Source organism: Nilaparvata lugens, chromosome 8 (assembly GCF_014356525.2).
Source record: "Nilaparvata lugens isolate BPH chromosome 8, ASM1435652v1, whole genome shotgun sequence".
Lineage (NCBI taxonomy): Eukaryota > Metazoa > Arthropoda > Insecta > Hemiptera > Delphacidae > Nilaparvata > Nilaparvata lugens.
The window spans coordinates 9,083,125-9,103,507 of NC_052511.1; the positions used below are offsets into that span (position 1 = coordinate 9,083,125).

The 20,383-nt window shown below is 35.8% G+C and overlaps 2 long non-coding RNA genes across 2 annotated transcripts in view; one reads left to right on the plus strand and one right to left on the minus strand.

Moving 5' to 3' along the window:
• LOC120352617 overlaps positions 1–20,383 on the plus strand; it is a 43,422-nt gene that overhangs the window by 14,615 nt on the left and 8,424 nt on the right. The window contains exon 2 of the long non-coding RNA XR_005571970.1: positions 18,783–19,007. This is a non-coding gene — a long non-coding RNA (uncharacterized LOC120352617). The remainder of the gene's footprint in view (positions 1–18,782; positions 19,008–20,383) is intronic.
• Positions 1–20,383, minus strand: part of LOC120352618 — a 77,000-nt gene that overhangs the window by 12,895 nt on the left and 43,722 nt on the right. The window lies entirely within an intron of this gene.

The window sequence follows — 20,383 nt, forward strand, 5'->3', positions numbered from 1 at the left end:
AGAGAGGCATTAATAAAAGTGTCCACAGTGTCAGCAAACTAATGTCTGTAATCAATTTCTGAAGAGAAGCTCTCTCTTGCCGGTCTACCGTCTCACTCTAGCCTTTGTAGCAGCGGTCTAGGGTACAGCTTCAGGCTTCACTATCCCCCCAAGGTTTCAAGGAAACTTCTCTTGCACTTATCTCGAGTCTGTCTCACTCTCACTTGCACTTATCTCGTATCTCTGTCTCACTTTCTCTCTGCTCTGCATGCCTGCACAGGTCCAGGTTCCCAACATTTCTGCCCAAACCAACTCCGTATCGACGTATCATGACGTAGGTTATACAATAGCCTTCACAATGTTTTCAATTATTGCTGGAATCGAGAAATCGAGACTTGACACAGTATCTGTGGATTGATAGATTAATCTATTGATTTGTGGGTGAATTCTTAGTGCTTGAGGTGAACTATCACAAGTTATAGTAGTAGTGTAATAGTGTGATGATACAATGCATTTATTGATTAATCATTGTACAGTACTATAGAAATAAAATATAACCAGTTTATCTTGATTCAGTACTTGAGGTGAAGTCCCAATTGGATCAAAATACTGGTTGAAAAGTCGTATGAAATTGACCTGTGACCTATTTAAAATGGTTATAACATTCAATTAAGATATTAGATATGCTGAAAACAAAGTTCAGATGGTTCTGTTGATTCTTCAACGGAAATAGAGAAGTTGATTCGATTCTAATGAGAAGTTATTCTTTCATATTCCTCCTAAAAGAATTTCAAGTACGTCAAGAACTTTACAGTGTATACACCCAAGAAAAAGTCTCCCATATATGTGAGAAATGAGAAATAAATTGCAAGTCCTTACTCAATAAGCAAATATAAATCATTGAAAGTGATAGAAACTGGTGTAAGATACATTAAAATGCATCTTAAAAGTCATAACGACTGCGGTAGCCTTGTCTGGATTCGATTACAACCGTCAAGTACATCTTGAGTTTTCAAATCATGACGCTAGTGTTCACTCGCATCTCAAGTCTACTATTCAGAGATCCAAGCCAGCTGGTGACAGGACAATAACGATGGAGACACACGAAGTCTGCTATCTCTTCATAGTGAATGATTTAATATAATCAACAGTTGCCAAACAGTTTGCAATTGAAATAATAACATTTTCTCGAATTCCGAGCTTATTTAAAATTTTGGGTGAAAATGTTTCTGAACATTAATTGTAGAGATGCTCATGCTCAATATTTTCCACTTGAAATTTTTTGTTCAAATAGCATCTGAAGCCTGATAATTGGGAATCTGAAATCAAACTTTGCATAGATGAAGCGGAGCTCCTGAAATTTTTACAGATATGGGACTTGTGTCAGTTGATAGACCTTATCAATGCCTATTTTAGGTATGAGTTTGATCAAAATCATTGGAGCCGTATTCGAAAAAATCGCGAAAAACCCTGTTTTTGACTACAATTTCGCCATCTTGAATTGCATTTGATCGAAATTGTTGGAGATGAGATATCGTGTACACAGACACACATATACTCAAACACACACACACACACACACACACACACACACACACACACACACACACACACACACACACACACCACACACACACACACACACACACATTCAGACCAATACCCAAAAACCACTTTTTTGGACTCAGGGACCTTTAAATTTAGAAATTGGGGTACCTTAATTTTTTCGGAAAGCAATACTTTCCTTACCTATGGTAATAGGGCAAGGAAAGTAATAATAATAACCGAAATATTACAGGAGTACAAGAGTACCGGATCATGATCATAATCTTGTTTCATGATGATATTTATAGGGATAAATAATTATCGGAACTAGAGATAACGAGATAGTTATTGAGAAGTTGAAAAGTCACATAAATGATTCTAATATGTCGATAGGTCATTTTCATCCGATTTGTCTAAACACTGCTTAATATACCTTAAGGTATTCAAGTGCATAAATACACTTAAAATATTCAACTGATGTGATTACATGATGCATGATTGACAGATTATGTACGTTTCACTTCTATGCATTGAATAACAGTTTCCAATACGCTCGCCCTTTACCAACTTGCATCGCTCAAAGATACTAATGTCATATAAGATTTGATCAATGTTATGATGTAAATTAATTCCAAAACATTGTCAAATTACTTATTCTGTAGGCTTTAAATACATTATTATTACTGAGCACTATCTTCTACTTGATCAACCGACCGTCTTGAGCATAACTTCCCGATTTCCATAATTGAAAAGAGAAAAAAGCATAAATAAATAGATCAAACAAACGGACTGTAGCATGCTTCTATAACAGTTTAGCGTTTCAAAACAAAATCATGATCAGTTATTCAATATTCAACTTTTTGTCTGTCATATAACCTTATTGTTATTCAAGTTGGATATCACCTACAATTTAAATCAGATGAATACTTTAGCATTCATGATGGTTTTTATGAATAATTATTGTAATATTCAGGTTATGAATGAGTATAGAGTATCTTCATAATCATCTTGTGACCTAACATATCTGACGTTATTTTTTTTATATTTAAATAACGATTAGCCTCCTGCTTGGCATCAGTCGGTAAAGCATGAGATTTGATATAATTATATAATTAGGTCGTGGTTTTCTAATAGTATTCAGTCTTAAAAAAATCTTGATAGGCCTAGGTATGGGCTTCTCCTATAACTCTCGTAATTCAATAAAAATAAATATATATAAATATGATACTTATACTATAGTGTTGAGGAATAAAAAATAAATTGCACACCATAGACGTTTCATACATATATTAAACAAATAATGCAAAAAATAGATCGAGGCCAAAAAATATATAAAGAGCGATAGAAAAATACAATATAAAAATAGAACAATAATTGAAATCAGTAAAATATCACAGGCTAAATTTTATATTCTAGATTTATGGCACGAATCATTACCATGTGCCTTTATCTTAAAATCATATGCATTCTTTTGCATGTAGCTGCGATATGCGCTTGCTAATACTTGTCGACTTGGACAATTCAATTAAAAATATGTGCTTTAAGATCAGCTTGATAAATTAGCCACTAATAATCCAAATATATATATATTAAAATCTCTGGTACTTAGTAGATTTCTTTATATCGAATATATATTTTTATCTCAGGGTGCAAGATTCGGCACCTGACGGAATAGGTAGAGCCATTCATCTAGTGAATTAGAGCTATAATAAACTATCGCAAATTATATTGCAAAAATTAAATGTCATATGCATATGTTTTAATAGCCTAGATTTTATACTTCTTTGATTTAATAGAAATTTCTGAAATATTGATCTATCTTTTTCTTTCAATAAAATACCTTTACTACTAATTTTTACTTGCGCAAGTATTACTCTTATTAATTTCTTAATTTATAATAGAGACCCTTTCGGCGAGCTAGCTTTGATTATTAGATTCATTCGAAGCACTAGGGCGCCCATCACTAATTCAAATTCATCACTCACGTGTCGAAAATCTTCTCGTAAGCCGCCGATGTCGATCCAACTCCATGTGGTCGGGAATATGGTAGCCGGAATCGTCTCCTCCAAGGGGTTATAAATTTATTTAAAAATAAAAATGACTTCTGCTGTATAATAGCATCACGAAGTCCTTTAAGAAATTTAATAATTTAATTTAACTTTAACTTTTACAAAATCATTATCAAGGTACTACGCTCTAAAATATTTGGGGTCCTCTCCTGGTGGCATTTGGTTGGCGAGTGCTCGTTCTCCTTTTTCAATTTTACAAATCTTATTTCCGACTTTCAAATAACATAAAATTGAATATCTTAGTCCTCCGCCATTTAGGTTCAAATAGATCTTATAAAAAATACCAAAATATTGCTTAGATTGTATGATTAATAATTTCTTTGCATTCGAGCCATATCGATAACATAGACTATACAACAATTCAACATAGATTCCGAACATTTATAGAAATATATATAAATATTTTTGAATTGGCCTACAATTGCCGCCTATTAACTGCCGTTTTACTATTGGTGCATGCAAATTTTATTCGGTATTCATGCGCCTGGTACCTCTTATTTCCTGAATACACTTAATTATTTTTATTTGGTTTATTTGTTATGCTCTTTACATGCTAGCTAATATTCTATACATTAATATTAATTCCATGCTACCTAATAATTAGCCACGTGATCAGATGTTTTTTCACATTGCACACCATCTGATTGCAATAAAGCTCTGCCAAGGGGTTTTGGTCAGATTCTACGTTTCTCGGTTTGATCGATCTCTAGGTCACCGATCCGTGAATACATGTACCTAACCTCAATCTTCAAATATTTTATATAATAATCTATTTATGAGCAATAAAATTCCTTCAAATCCTTATTTAGGTTTGTGTACCATTTAGCCAGAACAAGCTGAGGCTATCTAATCTTAGTTATTATCTATTTGGCGATATTAGCCAGTTACTTTATTTTCAGACCTGTTACTATTTCGGTTAGGGATTTTTATCTACCCAAATTTGATACTTTACACGCGCCCCTGGGTTTGAATTCAAAATATTTGAGAATCACAATGTTTTTAATGAAAACCCACCCTTCAATACATCGATATACACTATACTTTAATTATAATTATACTCCCATACTTCTATCACAGTTCGCAGACATATTTGCTGCATCTCCTTTAGACCTCTATCAAATACAATAACAAATTCTCCTCCTCAACACACATAAAATATCATAAATATAAACTTCTAAACATACTCCTCCTGACAACACTTAAAACATAATATTTTTAAATTCGCCGCTTGCAGGGCCGCCAACCTAACTACACACATTTCATGATTCTCACAATCGATTCCTTCTAGACAATAATTTCGATTCATAAACTTCTGGGCTTATATCTTATAGTATTTCTTAGGTCTTAATATAAATAATTTTCTATACATCAGGTACAATACTTTTCTTTTGCTAATGGCTCTTTGGTTTTTTGGTAGCTTGCATTCACTTTAGGTTTTTTCAGGTAACAAACGTGGCATAATTGAAAGTAATAAATATAAAACATATAAATAAATATACCGACATTAATAAATATAATAAATAACAATAATAAATAACAATAATAAATAACAATTTTGGGGTAACCATACTTTTTCATAATCATATGTTTGCAGGCATTACATATTTGATTCAGGTGGCCTTGCCCAGCTGGTCACTGGCTCTACAGAATTTGCTGTCGACTTTCATAATTAACCTGACTGCTGCATTTTTTCTCTTTAAAGGTAATTTACAAATTTTAAATATACTATCCCCGCTTGTGTCCTTTTTTAGTGGATGTAGCTAATTTAATTACACATTTAAAAATTGTTCTTTTTCTTATTGCAGGCTTCTAGCGGTTGGAAGGAATTAAAACACTGGATTGTTGCCATGCGGTCCTATGCCAAGATTAAATTTATTACGAAAGGTTAGTAATCGGTTTGATAATATGTTTTCCTTGATTTCTTATCATATTTATTTCAAATTCTGTGATATTTCATGTAGAATTGTTGTGGTCTTCCCATATCTTGGCTTTCTGCTTGTAGCTATACTGCTGTAGGCTGGTTGGGTTATCTGCTATCCATTTGTTGATTGTTGAGGCTGTCCTATTATTTATTTATCTTCATGAATATAAAACCATTGTATCTGGTATATCCTTTTATCAAATAACTCCTTGTTCCTTTAATAATAATTTCTCTTAATCCATTCCTTTTCCGATCATCCTGCACTCTTAACTCATCCTTCCTTTCATTTTCGTTCAAGACTCTCGATTTCAGTTCTTATAACTCATTATGCCCAAACAATAAACATTTTTATAATATTAAATTTTCAATTATCAATAATAAATTCTTTCAATAATAACAATATAATATTTTCCATCATATCTATAACACAGTCTTTTATTATATCACAGCCATTATTACAAGCATTACACACCATATCAAAACATTTATTTTCTCTTTAATAGTATAATCTCTTATCATATAATAGTCAGGTACTTTCACTTTCTCATATAATTCCTTATTGCTCTTGATTTTATTAACCACTTTCTGTCCATCAATATCCACAAGTAATCCATTCCATTATTATCCAGGCATGATTCCATATTTGTTCTTGTAGTAGCTCCGTTTTTATCACATTTATTACATCCATTTTGCCGGTCACATCGCTGATCATAGCCTTTAAAACGTATGTGCCGCGGATGCATGCTCTGTTCCTGTTCTCCTCGGTGTTGGTTCGATGTCCTCCTTTGCCTCTTGAAGCGTGCATGCGGCGGTATGCGCGCGCGCGGTTCCTCCTTTTCTTTCGCCTCCGGGCCTTGCGATGCATCTTCTTCTCCCGAATGCCGTCCTCTCGTTCTTGATGCCGGTCGGGTGTCCTCAGGCGCCTCCGTCTCCAGGCCTTGCGGTGGTCGCTCCTCCTGTCCGGTAGCCGTCCTCCCTGGTGTCATCCTCTTGGTCCTCTATCCTGGGTTCCTTGGGGTACCTTGGTGGGGTCGATTGATGCGCGGGTGTAGGCTCTGTGTGTGGATGCATGGTGGTGGTCAGAACAGGTAGTATGGTGGCGGTCTCCTCCTGGCAACTGTTTATTTTTGGCAGTGGTGGGATTTCAGCATTATTATAGTGTATCGGTTCTTGTTGTAGGGTGGTGGCCGGTAGTGATTCTTCGGTGGCGGGTTGCTCTTCGGTGGGGAACAGAATACTTAATAGAGGTTGATGTTTACGGCTGGCTTTAATTGCATGTTTGGCGGCGGTTTTTTGTGGTTGGATATTGGGGGTATCATATAATCCTGGTTTATTAGTTGTAGTTTTCTGTATATCTGGTGTCGGGTCGTTGGGTGCTGGGTTCCGGGTTTTTTGTTGATTCAATCCTATTGCATGCGCTAATGTATAATTTGTGCTTACTTGTTGAGGTGGTGGTTTATAATTTCTGTTGTAATTGTTCTGAGTGTGATTATTATTTGAGTTTAATCGATCACGGCCATCATAGTGATTCCTACGGTTGCTCTGCTGGGTATAGTGGTTGGTTGTGCGATTTTGAAATTTTTCATTATTCCAGTTACCATTTTGCCTGTGCTCATAGCGGCGTTCAAATTGAGGAGCAGATCGGTAGCGATCATATGATACCGTTCATAATTTTGGCTGTTATACTGATTAAATTTTGAGTTATGTTGATTTTGTGCGTATCTCTGGTCTGAACGGTGGTTTGACATTGCCATCACAGACTGTATGCCATATAGATGATTTATCAGCTGCTTGCAATCAGTAATGGGTTGTGTGGCGAGTGCCATTCTAACTTGATACGGTAGCTTCTTTAAAATAATACTTGCTAATGCCGATTCATTAATGGGCTCGCTCAATTGAGAATTTTTAAACTGTAGGGCAGTGACGAAAGTGGTACATGCACCGTCTAAGTTAGGGTTGAAATCGCATGATATAATGTCCGCTAGCACGTCCAACTGTTTACTTCTGCTCCAATACTGTTCCAGGAAGACAGCTACAAACTCATCCAATGATGTAAATTCATGGGCTCTACTCCGAAAGAACATCAGGGGTTCGCCAATCAATAAACTAGTCAAACGAAGACGCCAAAAATTCCACGAGGTAGTGCAAGAGTTTGTACTAATTTTATCTGATCAATGAATGGTTGAGGTTGCAAATGGCGATCAGTATTATCAAATTTTCCCAGTCCTTGTAATATACTATGTACGTTGAGGTTGTCTGTTTGAATCCCTTGAGGTCGTTGTTGAATATGATTTTCTAATGTTGTTATTTTTTCCTGTGTTATCTGCCATTGACTATTATGTGTAATTTTATTTGCGTTTATTTCTTGATTTAATTGAGTCAGAGTGGATTTTTGAATTAGTAGAGTTCCGTTTAAAGCTTTACAGGTTTCTGTATTTTGATTTATGCTACCTTGCAGTTGGTTCATTTTTGTGGACATATTAATCTGTTTATTTTGTATTTCTTTAATACTGTTAATATTTTTGTCAACTGTAGTTGTTAAGGTTTGATTGGCAACGGTAATTTGTTTGTGGATTTCTTGGTGGCAATCGGCCTTAATGTTATTTGTTATATCCTGAATGGGTGTAGTGATTTGTGTGGTTAGGTTATCTATCCTTTCATTGAGTTCACATGTAACCGTATCCAACCTTTCCGATAATCCTGCAGTAACTTTATCCTGACTTTCGTTTTGTAGAGTTATCATTGCTTTTAATTCTTCCCTATGATTCTCGACTTTAGTTTCAATATTATCCAACCGTTGTTCTACTGATTTTATAGCGCCTGCGGTCTCTTTCATGCCCTGTTCCACTGTTTGTTTATTTTCCTCTTTTACTGTAGCAATCTCTTTTTTAATCTCCTGCATCATATTATCCATTGTTTTTTGTAACATAATATTGAAAGTACTGCTAGTTTGTTCCATTATTACCTTTTGAAGCGGATCTAACTCTGTGATTGAAAATATACTTTGTTTGCCCAGGTGTGACTCGGCCTCCGGCGATGCGGGTTCTGCAGGCTGCTCCTCGCCCCCTTCAAAGTTGATCTCTGCTATCCGTTGATTCAATGGTGTGTCAGCGGCGTCGATTCGAGTGGATGATAGAGGTTGCAGACCTGGTGGATCGAAGACTATCGACCCGATGCTTCCTGGTTCCCTTTCTCGTGGCGTATTGGCATCTACCGTGGTGGGGTTTGATGTGCTTGGAGTCGACAAAGTGGGATCTGTGCAACCGCCGTACATATATGAAACTTCAGAGTTTGCGGGAGTGTGATTCATTATGTCAAATATGATAAATGCTAATTAAAAAGTGATAAATGATAAGCGAAAATGCTTAAAAAAGAGACACAAACCGGGACTTACAGTGAAACAGTGATGTGCAAGTGTTTGGATACTAATACGACAAGGTATTTATACTTAAGTTTTTTATTATGCTCTAGCGCCCCCAATGTTTTGTTTTAATTTATTCTTGGCTAGTTTACAGGCTGTGACTTATTTTCCAACCGGCTTAAACACATAATATATTTTTGACTAGAAAGTAATAGCAGTTTAGGCTTATAAAATATAATCTCTCTCTATAAACATGTATTTTTTACAGTACTAATAATATAAAATTTTCTTTAAAACATATAATTTCTCTTATTTAAAGCTATTGATTCCCCAAAAAGTAATACAAATTTCACTTCGCCAGTTTTCCTCAAAACTCGTATAAGTTATCTATAATTTTCAATATGGTTATTGACTTAATTTCAAATAATTATTCAATGAGCTTGGCTCTCATCATCAGTCCCACGTTGGTACGGCATGTTTTATGTCATATCCGTGGCCTATCACGTTGGGCGACATGTTTTATGTCACGTTATTCTTTATATTTAAATAACGATTAGCCTCCTGCTTGGCATCAGTCGGTAAAGCATGAGATTTGATATAATTATATAATTAGGTCGTGGTTTTCTAATAGTATTCAGTCTTAAAAAATCTTGATAGGCCTAGGTATGGGCTTCTCCTATAACTCTCGTAATTCAATAAAAATAAATATATATAAATATGATACTTATACTATAGTGTTGAGGAATAAAAAATAAATTGCACACCATAGACGTTTCATACATATATTAAACAAATAATGCAAAAAATAGATCGAGGCCAAAAAATATATAAAGAGCGATAGAAAAATACAATATAAAAATAGAACAATAATTGAAATCAGTAAAATATCACAGGCTAAATTTATATTCTAGATTTATGGCACGAATCATTACCATGTGCCTTTATCTTAAAATCATATGCATTCTTTTGCATGTAGCTGCGATATGCGCTTGCTAATACTTGTCGACTTGGACAATTCAATTAAAAATATGTGCTTTAAGATCAGCTTGATAAATTAGCCACTAATAATCCAAATATATATATATTAAAATCTCTGGTACTTAGTAGATTTCTTTATATCGAATATATATTTTTATCTCAGGGTGCAAGATTCGGCACCTGACGGAATAGGTAGAGCCATTCATCTAGTGAATTAGAGCTATAATAAACTATCGCAAATTATATTGCAAAAATTAAATGTCATATGCATATGTTTTAATAGCCTAGATTTTATACTTCTTTGATTTAATAGAAATTCTGAAATATTGATCTATCTTTTTCTTTCAATAAAATACCTTTACTACTAATTTTTACTTGCGCAAGTATTACTCTTATTAATTTCTTAATTTATAATAGAGACCCTTTCGGCGAGCTAGCTTTGATTATTAGATTCATTCGAAGCACTAGGGCGCCCATCACTAATTCAAATTCATCACTCACGTGTCGAAAATCTTCTCGTAAGCCGCCGATGTCGATCCAACTCCATGTGGTCCGGGAATATGGTAGCCGGAATCGTCTCCTCCAAGGGGTTATAAATTTATTTAAAAATAAAAATGACTTCTGCTGTATAATAGCATCACGAAGTCCTTTAAGAAATTTAATAATTTAATTTAACTTTAACTTTTACAAAATCATTATCAAGGTACTACGCTCTAAAATATTTGGGGTCCTCTCCTGGTGGCATTTGGTTGGCGAGTGCTCGGTCTCCTTTTTCAATTTTACAAATCTTATTTCCGACTTTCAAATTAACATAAAATTTGAATATCTTAGTCCTCCGCCATTTAGGTTCAAATAGATCTTATAAAAAATACCAAAATATTGCTTAGATTGTATGATTAATAATTTCTTTGCATTCGAGCCATATAAATAACATAGAATATACAACAATTCAACATAGATTCCGAACATTTATAGAAATATATATAAATATTTTTGAATTGGCCTACAATTGCCGCCTATTAACTGCCGTTTTACTATTGGTGCATGCAAATTTTATTCGGTATTCATGCGCCTGGTACCTCTTATTTCCTGAATACACTTAATTATTTTTATTTGGTTTATTTGTTATGCTCTTTACATGCTAGCTAATATTCTATACATTAATATAATTCCATGCTACCTAATAATTAGCCACGTGATCAGATGTTTTTTCACATTGCACACCATCTGATTGCAATAAAGCTCTGCCAAGGGGTTTTGGTCAGATTCTACGTTTCTCGGTTTGATCGATCTCTAGGTCACCGATCCGTGAATACATGTACCTAACCTCAATCTTCAAATATTTTATATAATAATCTATTTATGAGCAATAAAATTCCTTCAAATCCTTTTTAGGTTTGTGTACCATTTAGCCAGAACAAGCTGAGGCTATCTAATCTTAGTTATTATCTATTTGGCGATATTAGCCAGTTACTTTATTTTCAGACCTCTTACTATTTCGGTTAGGGATTTTATCTACCCAAATTTGATACTTTACACATACTACCGCCTAAATTACCACCTAATGTAAATCTGAGTAGAAGTGCTTAACATTAACATTTAAACTATCAGTATGCAAGTATTCATTTATTGGATTTTAATAAATATGAGTTACTTGAAGTAGTTATTTGTATTTTGAAGTAATCTCAATCATACATTTTATCGTTATAATAGAGCTTCATAGATTGAATTACCATATTTCAGAATCAATAACGTGTCCGGTGCTGCAGTGAGAATATTATCCCCAAAAGTTCTCTTAAGACTATTCATATTCGTTCTACCAGGCTGAGTGAGAATGGTCCAATTAGAACTCATAGGAATTATATACCAATTTACCGGTTACTGACACTGATATTGACAATATGATTGAGTAGGCTACGCCTCAAATGGGTTCATAATATCTTCCTTACTCAAATTTTCGCTTCGTTTTTATAGTATACTAGCCGTCAGGCTCGCTTCGCTCGCCATATCCGTCAAGCCAGGAGGCTCCGCCCCCTGGACCCCCGACTGGATCGTCCAGAAATGAGATCAGCGGGCATTTTTCATTTGAGCATGCTTCATTCCATCAGAAAGTCAAAGTACTGAGAAAACGCAGAAAAGCAGAGAAAAACGCTGATTTTTAGCGTATCTTTGATGAAATATTGAAGTCACCTCATCACAACATTTTTAGACCCTACCTAAACCTCTGTCTAAAATTTGGACATTTTCTGTCTATTACTTGATGAAAGAACTGAGAAAACGCAAAAAAACGCTAATTTTGGGCGTATCTTTGGCGTTATTGCAAATTCCTTCCAACACAACATTATTACACTCTAGCTGAGCTTCTGTACTAAATTTGAACAATTTCTGCCCATTTGTTCACGATAAATCTGAGAAAAAAAAAACCGCTAATTTTGGGCGTATCTTTGGCGTTATTGCAAATTCCTTCTAACACAACATTATTAAACCCTAGCTGAGCTTTTGTACTAAATTTGAACATTTTCTGTTCATTTGTTCTCGATAAAGCTGAGAAAGCGCTAAAAAAACGCTGGAAAAATGCAGATTTTGGGCGTATCTTTGGAAATTTTTCCAAATCCGTTCTTAGTGCGCCTCTAAAGGGCCAACTGAACATACCTACCAAATTTGAACGTTTTTGGTCCGGTAGATTTTTAGTCCTGCGAGTGAGTGAGTGAGTGAGTGAGTGAGTCAGTCAGTCAGTCAGTGAGTGCCATTTCGCTTTTATATGTATATAGATTCAATCAGCATTAGGTAGATGAAAATCACTCAGAATCATGATGGATTCCTTGATGTTTTAGATGAAACCTTGGTACCTACCTGATTTAGCACTGAATTTTTCTTAGCATTACTTATCAAATGTTTTAAACAATTGACACTAATCGAAGAGCATTCCGATAGTACTCCTAAAGGCCTGGTTTAGCACTGAAGTCATTTTAGCACTGCTTATCAAATGTTTTAAACAATTGACACTAAGCTAGAGTACCAACAGAACCTGGAAATCCTCTGCATATTTTGAATTTAACGATGTAAACCCCGCACAGATTCCGCAACTATTGCGGAAAAACGAACATACGCGGTAGCAGTTATCTAGTAATGCCACAAATCATAATTGCGTCATAATTCCACTCGAAAACTCGCTTCAATTGTGCGTGACCATGATCGTGCATCATTTTCAGTCCAGGTATTTTCGCAAGGCGAGCATAGTTTTGAGCATCAGGCAATATTAGTGATGATATATTTTGTCAATTGTTGCCCGATTCAATACGAGGACAATACTGGAATCAGGTGTGGCGAGTTATTTGTAATTTAGTAGTTGTTTAGAAAACAGGTATGTGTGAACGAGGAATGAAGCTTTATTGGTGTAGGGTTTTGAAAAGGGTTGGGTTGCGCTGTATGGAATCGAGATGTTTGTAATATATTTACGCGCGCAGCCTGCCTGATTCGTTCTTGTCCGGTGTCCAAACACGGTGGAGAATTTCAAAGCACAGCACAAGGTATGAGGGAGTGGGAGACCCAGGCTTTTGCCTGATCCCTGAAAGCTCTCCTCTTGAAAAGGGAAAATATAGGATGCACACCTCTGTCAGGGTCGAGAATTTCCCTTTTCATCTGTGCTGTCGCTTCGGTTCCAGAAACCCTCTCAGAGGTGGTAATGTGGTTATTAATAAAGGCGTAGACAATGGTAGCGCGCCAATGGATGAGGGGAGCGCTTAATATCCTGTTGTGATACATCTTTTGTCTCACGGCCCCGTGTCAAAGCGATTCCACGTTCCCCTCAAACAACAAAACTCCGACCGTTTGTTTTCTCCGACCAAATTCATCATCCGCCTCGGAAATTTGCTTTTCATTTTCATTTTGGAATGATTTTGATCTTCAATGGAGAGGATGCTTTCTATCCGCTCTCTAGAAATTCTTATTACTGGAGTGGTTTCAAGTAACATTACTGATTGAATGGTGTGGTTATGTTTAAATTCTTTGTTTCATTGAAAAACGAAGAGCAGAACAGAGAAAAACGAAATTATTCTATTCTATCTTATCCATTTGAACTACTGTATTTGACAGTGTGAAGAATGGGCAAATATTTAACACAATATCAAAACAATACAATACCCTTGGATTTTATTTCAAATGTTTCGTGGTATTGTTATTTCCGAATCACATGACAAATAATGGTATATCTGAACCTTGACCTAATTAAAGTTCAACAATAAAGAAAATCAACCCCATATATGAAAATAACGATACTTTCATAGGCCTATTTCAAGTCTCTTTTGGATAATTCAAAAACAAAAAAATTCATTTTTCATTTTCAAAAAAAAACATTCTCTTAATAACAAAAACAAACATCAGAAATCACATTTTATCGAATAATTTTATGACATGACTGTATCAATATCTTGCCTTGGATCATGTCGTGAAAGTATTGAAAATTTTCTCATAGTATGAATTTTTCATCACAATCTTCTAGAAATTAAATGCATTTTCCTATTAAATCAATCTCATACACCGATCCCAAAACACATAAATTCAAATTCCAGTATCCCATTCACTTAATTCATCTAATTCTCTTCATATTGGCTTAACCATAGCAATATTGTTTTCTTCCATGTCCAACAATGTCTTAGATTACAAACTACTATTTGTTGAATGGGTCGAATCAGGATCCAGAATTATCCAAAAGAGACTTGAAATAGGCCTATGAAAGTATCGTTATTTTCATATATGGGGTTGATTTTCTTTATTTTTGAACTTTAATTAGGTCAAGGTTCAGTTATATAGCCACCATATTAATTAAAACATAATTGAACATAATCTTTTAAGTTATTTAGACAATTTGAAATCCACCCAATCTGAGATCCACACTCTGTCGTGGTCGATGACGGCATTTTCACACAAACGAAAACCCAGATTTAGAGGATCACTCCCATAGCCACCTCTAATACAAGGCCGCGGCCTACGATGTTGCAACGTCGCAGTGTAGGCCTACAATCTAATACATGATTGGTGAAAAAGATCAGCTGGTATTTTTACTTTCCTTGCCCTATTACCATAGGTGAGGAAAGTATTGCTTTCCGAAAAAAATTAAGGTACCCCAATTTCTAAATTTCTATACGTTTGAAGGTCCCCAGAGTCCAAAAACTGGTTTTGGGTATTGGTCTGTATGTGTGTGTGTGTGTGTGTATGAGTGTATGTGCGTCTGAGTACACGATATCTCATCTCCCATTAACGGAATGACTTGAAATTTGGAACTAAGGTCCTTCCACTATAAGGATCCGACACGAACGATTTCGATCAAATGCAATTCAAAATGGCGGCTAAAATGGCGAAAATGTCAAAAACAGGGTTTTTCGTGATTTTCTCGGAAACGGCTCCAACGATTTTGATCAAATTCATACCTAAAATAGTCATCGATAAGCTCTATCAACTGCCACAAGTCCCATATCTGTAAAAATTTCAGGAGCTCCGTCCCATCAATGCAGATAGAATCACAATTATCAGGCTTCAGATACAATTGAAACAAAAAAAATCAAGTGGAGTAGATTGAGCATGAAAATCTCTACAATTAATGTTCAGTAACATTTTCACCTAAAATTGAAAATAAGCTTTAAATTCGAGAAAATGTGATTATTCAATTGCAAATTATTGTTGATTCTATTAAATCATTCACTATGAAGAGATAGCAGACCTCATGTGTGTCTCCAGCGTTATTACCCTTTCACCAGCTGGCTCAAATCACTGAATAGTAGACTTGAGATGCGCGGGAACACTAGCGTCAGGTGATCAATTTTCATAACGGCAAGGAAAGTTGTGTGAGTGCGCCACACCAGATTTTTTAAATTCTTTTTCACCAATCATGTATTAGATTCTAGGCCTACAGTGCGACGTTGCAATATCGTAGGCCGGGGCCTTGTATTAGAGGTGGCTATGGTTATACTTATTAGTCTACAATGGCTGTAATATACCCTATTGAGTGATAGACTTCGAATCTTTATTAATTTTTTTAACTTTTAAGGTTGATTTTTATGTCCTTATTATTAAGCTATATCGATTGATAATTTGACATCTTGTAACACCGGACTCCCCGGTGCATTTTATGTTACTATATTTTATATTTTATAAAGTGTGCACTTTACCAACAATTTCCATATTATCCCAGAAGTTTTTCAATCTCTCCCACATGATTTCCAAGTCCTTGGACCACCGTGACGGGCTATTTGAAACCAACCACCATCGGTCATTATTTATAGAACATCAGCCATTTCTCCATGTTCTGTGGAAACTGAGTAGCAGTGTGAAACCTCTCTATAATAATAACAGCATCGCCACGATAGCGTGCAGAAAACAAGAGAGCCGACATTAATAAAGGATGAATGCTGAGAGACGAGGCGCACAACGAAAGATGCTGTTTGTTTTCTTCAACCGAGGATGATGAACATGAGGGGTGGGGGAGGATGATGGAAGCATTCTGAAGAGGTCGGATGATCGCCATGATGATGATGATGATGACGTTCATGATGGTAGTGTAGTAGTCTAGTGGGGAAAGAGTGAAGATCTTGGTTGTTGGGTGTAAGGAAAGATCGTCTAGGAAGGAGGATGGTAAAGATGAAGAGGAAGAAAAAGTTGGAGAAGAATAAGGGGGTGGAGGTTGTGGAGAAGGAGGAGGAGGGGAGGAGGATGAGGAGGAGGATGGTAAAGATGAAGAGGAAGAAAAAGTTGAAGAAGAATAAGATGGTGGAGAAGGTGGAAGAGGAAGAGGAGGAGAGTGAGGAGTAGGAAGAGGAGGATGAAGGAGATGGGATAAGACAGGATTGGCGAGAAAGGGCAACAGAAGCAGACTCGAGTTAATGGCTTCTTCAATCAAGGGCTCAGTAATCAATCTATGCTTCTCTTCTCAAGGGAAGCTACGTCTTAATTTTTCTTATTCCGTCCTCTCTGCTCTCGGTTTGTGTTCATCAATTTTATAAAATATCGCTTCTCCATTCTCTCTTCTTTTTCATCCACCCTTTTTTTCGTTTTTCCTCCTTCTTAATCCTGCATCTTCTTCGATGGCCTCCCATCCAAAACAGTTTTTGCTTCATCCCTTTCGGATCCCATGCATATTTCAGACGCCCCCTGAATACTTTGTAGCGCCAATGCTGTACCACCCTTTGAGAAAATACTGGTGCCTGACTAATAATTGATTCCACATCTGTCAACATTTAAAAAAAATCACAATTTGTGAGGAATAATGATGGACCTTGATCTGATATTCATAACTGTAGTGATATTTTTCCAAGGAGCACACCATATTACGTGGTTGAGTGGTAGAGTGGACATTATTGTCCAAACTTCGCCACGTCAACAAATAAACTAGTTACAGATGGAATTAAATGAAGAATGCATTTATTCAAATGCTAATTAATATATAATTATTATTAACGAAAATCCCAAATAAATGCTGCAAATTACCCCGAAGACCTCTGCCACTGCAGACATTGACAACAGGGTTAACAGCTAGATGGAAATTCGATGAGAACTACTTTCCATAAATTAGTTGCCAGCCCGGGAATCGAACCCGGTACCTTCCAATTGCCAGTCAGGAATGCTTACCCTCACACCAAACTGACAATCTCTGGATAGCAGCGCTCATTTTATACGAAGCCACAGCGGCCAACCAGTTACAGATGGAATTAAATAAAGAATGCATTTATTCAAATGCTAATTAATATATAATTATTATTACACGAAAATCCAAATAAATGCTGCAAATCACCCCGAAGACCTCTGCTACTGCAGACATTGACAACAGGGTTAACAGCTAGATGGAAATTCGATGAGAACTACTTTCCAAAAAGTAGTTGCCAGCCCGGGAATCGAACCCGGTATCTCCCTGCTATCCAGAGATTGTCAGTTTGGTGTAAGGGTGAGCATTCCTGACTGGCAATTGGGAGGTACCGGGTTCGATTCCCGGGCTGGCAACTAATTTTTGGATAGTAGTTCTCATCGAATTTCCATCTAGCTGTTAACCCTGTTGTCGATGTCTGCAGTAGCAGAGGTCTTCGGGGTGATTTGCAGCATTTATTTGGGATTTTCGTTAAATAATAATTAAATAAACTAGTCATTCTATAATTCATTCTATATAAGTATTCTTCATCAATAGATCCTTCATACTTTAGTATGGATTTTTTTCAAAGCAGCAATCATCTACGATCTACAATCTTCAATCTACAATCAAGCCTGTTTCAACTTGACAATACAAGTACTTATTAATGAAATCATTAAATTTGAGAGCACAATAAACTACAATATTATATGATAAAACTTCCAATTCTTGTTGTAGTACTTTATTGAACCAGACACAGACAATTTGGTCAAACTGGACAATCTTTATTTTAGAATACTAAATAAATCTCTCTATTAGAAGAAGAATACCGTTGACAATCACTAATCATTATTATAATATGATTGGGAGAAGACAACATGCATAGCCCGAAACTGTCTTTCTCCCAAATAATGATGAGCTATTGAGAATATAAGTTGAAGAAATATCAGTTCGGCACAATTTTCATCACATGTGTTTGGAAATGTTCTCATTCATAGAATATATAGAATAATTACAGCTCAGAAGATATATATCTAGCTTGGTAATGTGAGTTTATAAGGCTTGGTTGCACAAAAGCCTGTTAAATTTCAATCATGATCAAATTCCAAGAGAACCAATAAGAGAAGGTTTTTTTTTGAAAAAAAGGCTTCTTTGTTTAGCCCTCTATATCGTTATTATAATATTGATAAAAGATATATAACATTTCGCAATCTTTCTTTATTCGATAATTTTATTGGAGTGTTCAAGATTTCATGATTGTAATTGCAGTAAGAGTCTAAGAATCTACTCACTGACTTCAATATTCTATTCCAGATGGATAGACGAAGATTTACAAAGGAACCACTTTCAACAGGCTCAAGGGATAGTGGGGAGGGAGTGTGGAGTACATCACCCAGATTCAGAGAGCTGTAATTTGGAGCTGCTGTCCTTTCGTCGAAAGCTCATAATCAATGGATGATCGTAGTTGATTGTAGAAATAAGCTTCACATATTGCTTCATACTGTACAACAAGAAACATCTCACTGAGCCAAGAAAGAGGTGAGTCAATAAAATTTCATCTGTTTAATTTCTGGACTGACAGTAGATCAAATTCATTTCCAACAATGGATCATTCGTCATTCAATATTGAACCATATAAAATAACTAGTACTCTTTTAATATTTTCAAATTGAACACCCTTCGAATTCAACAGAAATATATTTGATAATGAACCAAATCTGCAAACATTTTCATCATCTACTGGTAAGTCAGAACGTGTATTGTCATTCAGATATGATATTGAGCACTACAAAGGTTATTCTCTCAAAAGTGACCCAACTGAATAATAAATTGATAAATACAAAGAATGCATTAATGAATTAATATTGAATAGTAGTAAACAGCTACAACACATAACATTAACCTGTCTCAAAATTAGCTTACAACCAATCAAGAATCAGGTATTGTCTACATACTAATCAGATAGTAGTTCTGAGTTGCCCTAGGTGAGATCTAGCTGAATACCATTCCGGATTCATTCCTAGTTTCCACGATTCAATGGAAGTTCTAGTTACTGGAAGCAGGTTACCGAAATATGTGACAAATCTTGTGGACTAGTATAGTTATAGGTTCAAGTAAGTATTGTTTACAAATTATAAATGACATGATCCCGATAACCTGCCATACATACAACGTCTACTGAAAATGTTGGAACAAAGACATAATGTTGAGTAGATGATGTGATCAACTATTCAAAATTTATCTTGAGGTGCGAATCAAACAAGAAAATTGCGGTCGATTCCACGATGCCACTATAAACATCTGGCAATGATAGAAACATTTGGAATCATTGATGTAGACATAGGAGGTCAATCGTGAACTGAAATCTATATATCGACCAGACCGTTCTGTTCGTACCCTAGTGATCACAAGTTTCAAGTTCCATGATCCCGACAGTGATCACTTTGGGACCGCGTCAAACTGGGCTGGCGACAAAGTGGGCTGACGACAAACTGGGCTGGTTTTCCAGCCCAGTTAGTCGTTGCATGCACCGCCAACTGGCACTCTAAGGAATGCAGCCCAGTTTGACGGCGTGCAACTTTGTCGGTAGCCCACTTGTCGTCAGCCCAGTTTGTCGTCAGCCCACTTTGTCGTCAGCCCAGTTTGTCATCGTCCCATCACTTTCACTAGTGGCTAGAACGTCTTCTCAAATTGTTAAAGCCATGAAAAATGTTGAATATACACGTGATTAAAAAATTGATTGAATTGATGTACCACAGCATGAGTGTGAATAAACGTTTTTCTTCAATCATTCACAAAATTATTGCACAACTTTCAGAAAAGTACCACAGGCTCAAGCCCAAAATGTTTCCAATTCTAAATGATAAAACAGTTGATATCTAGATAGGTTATACATCATCTCCCACGGAGGTTGA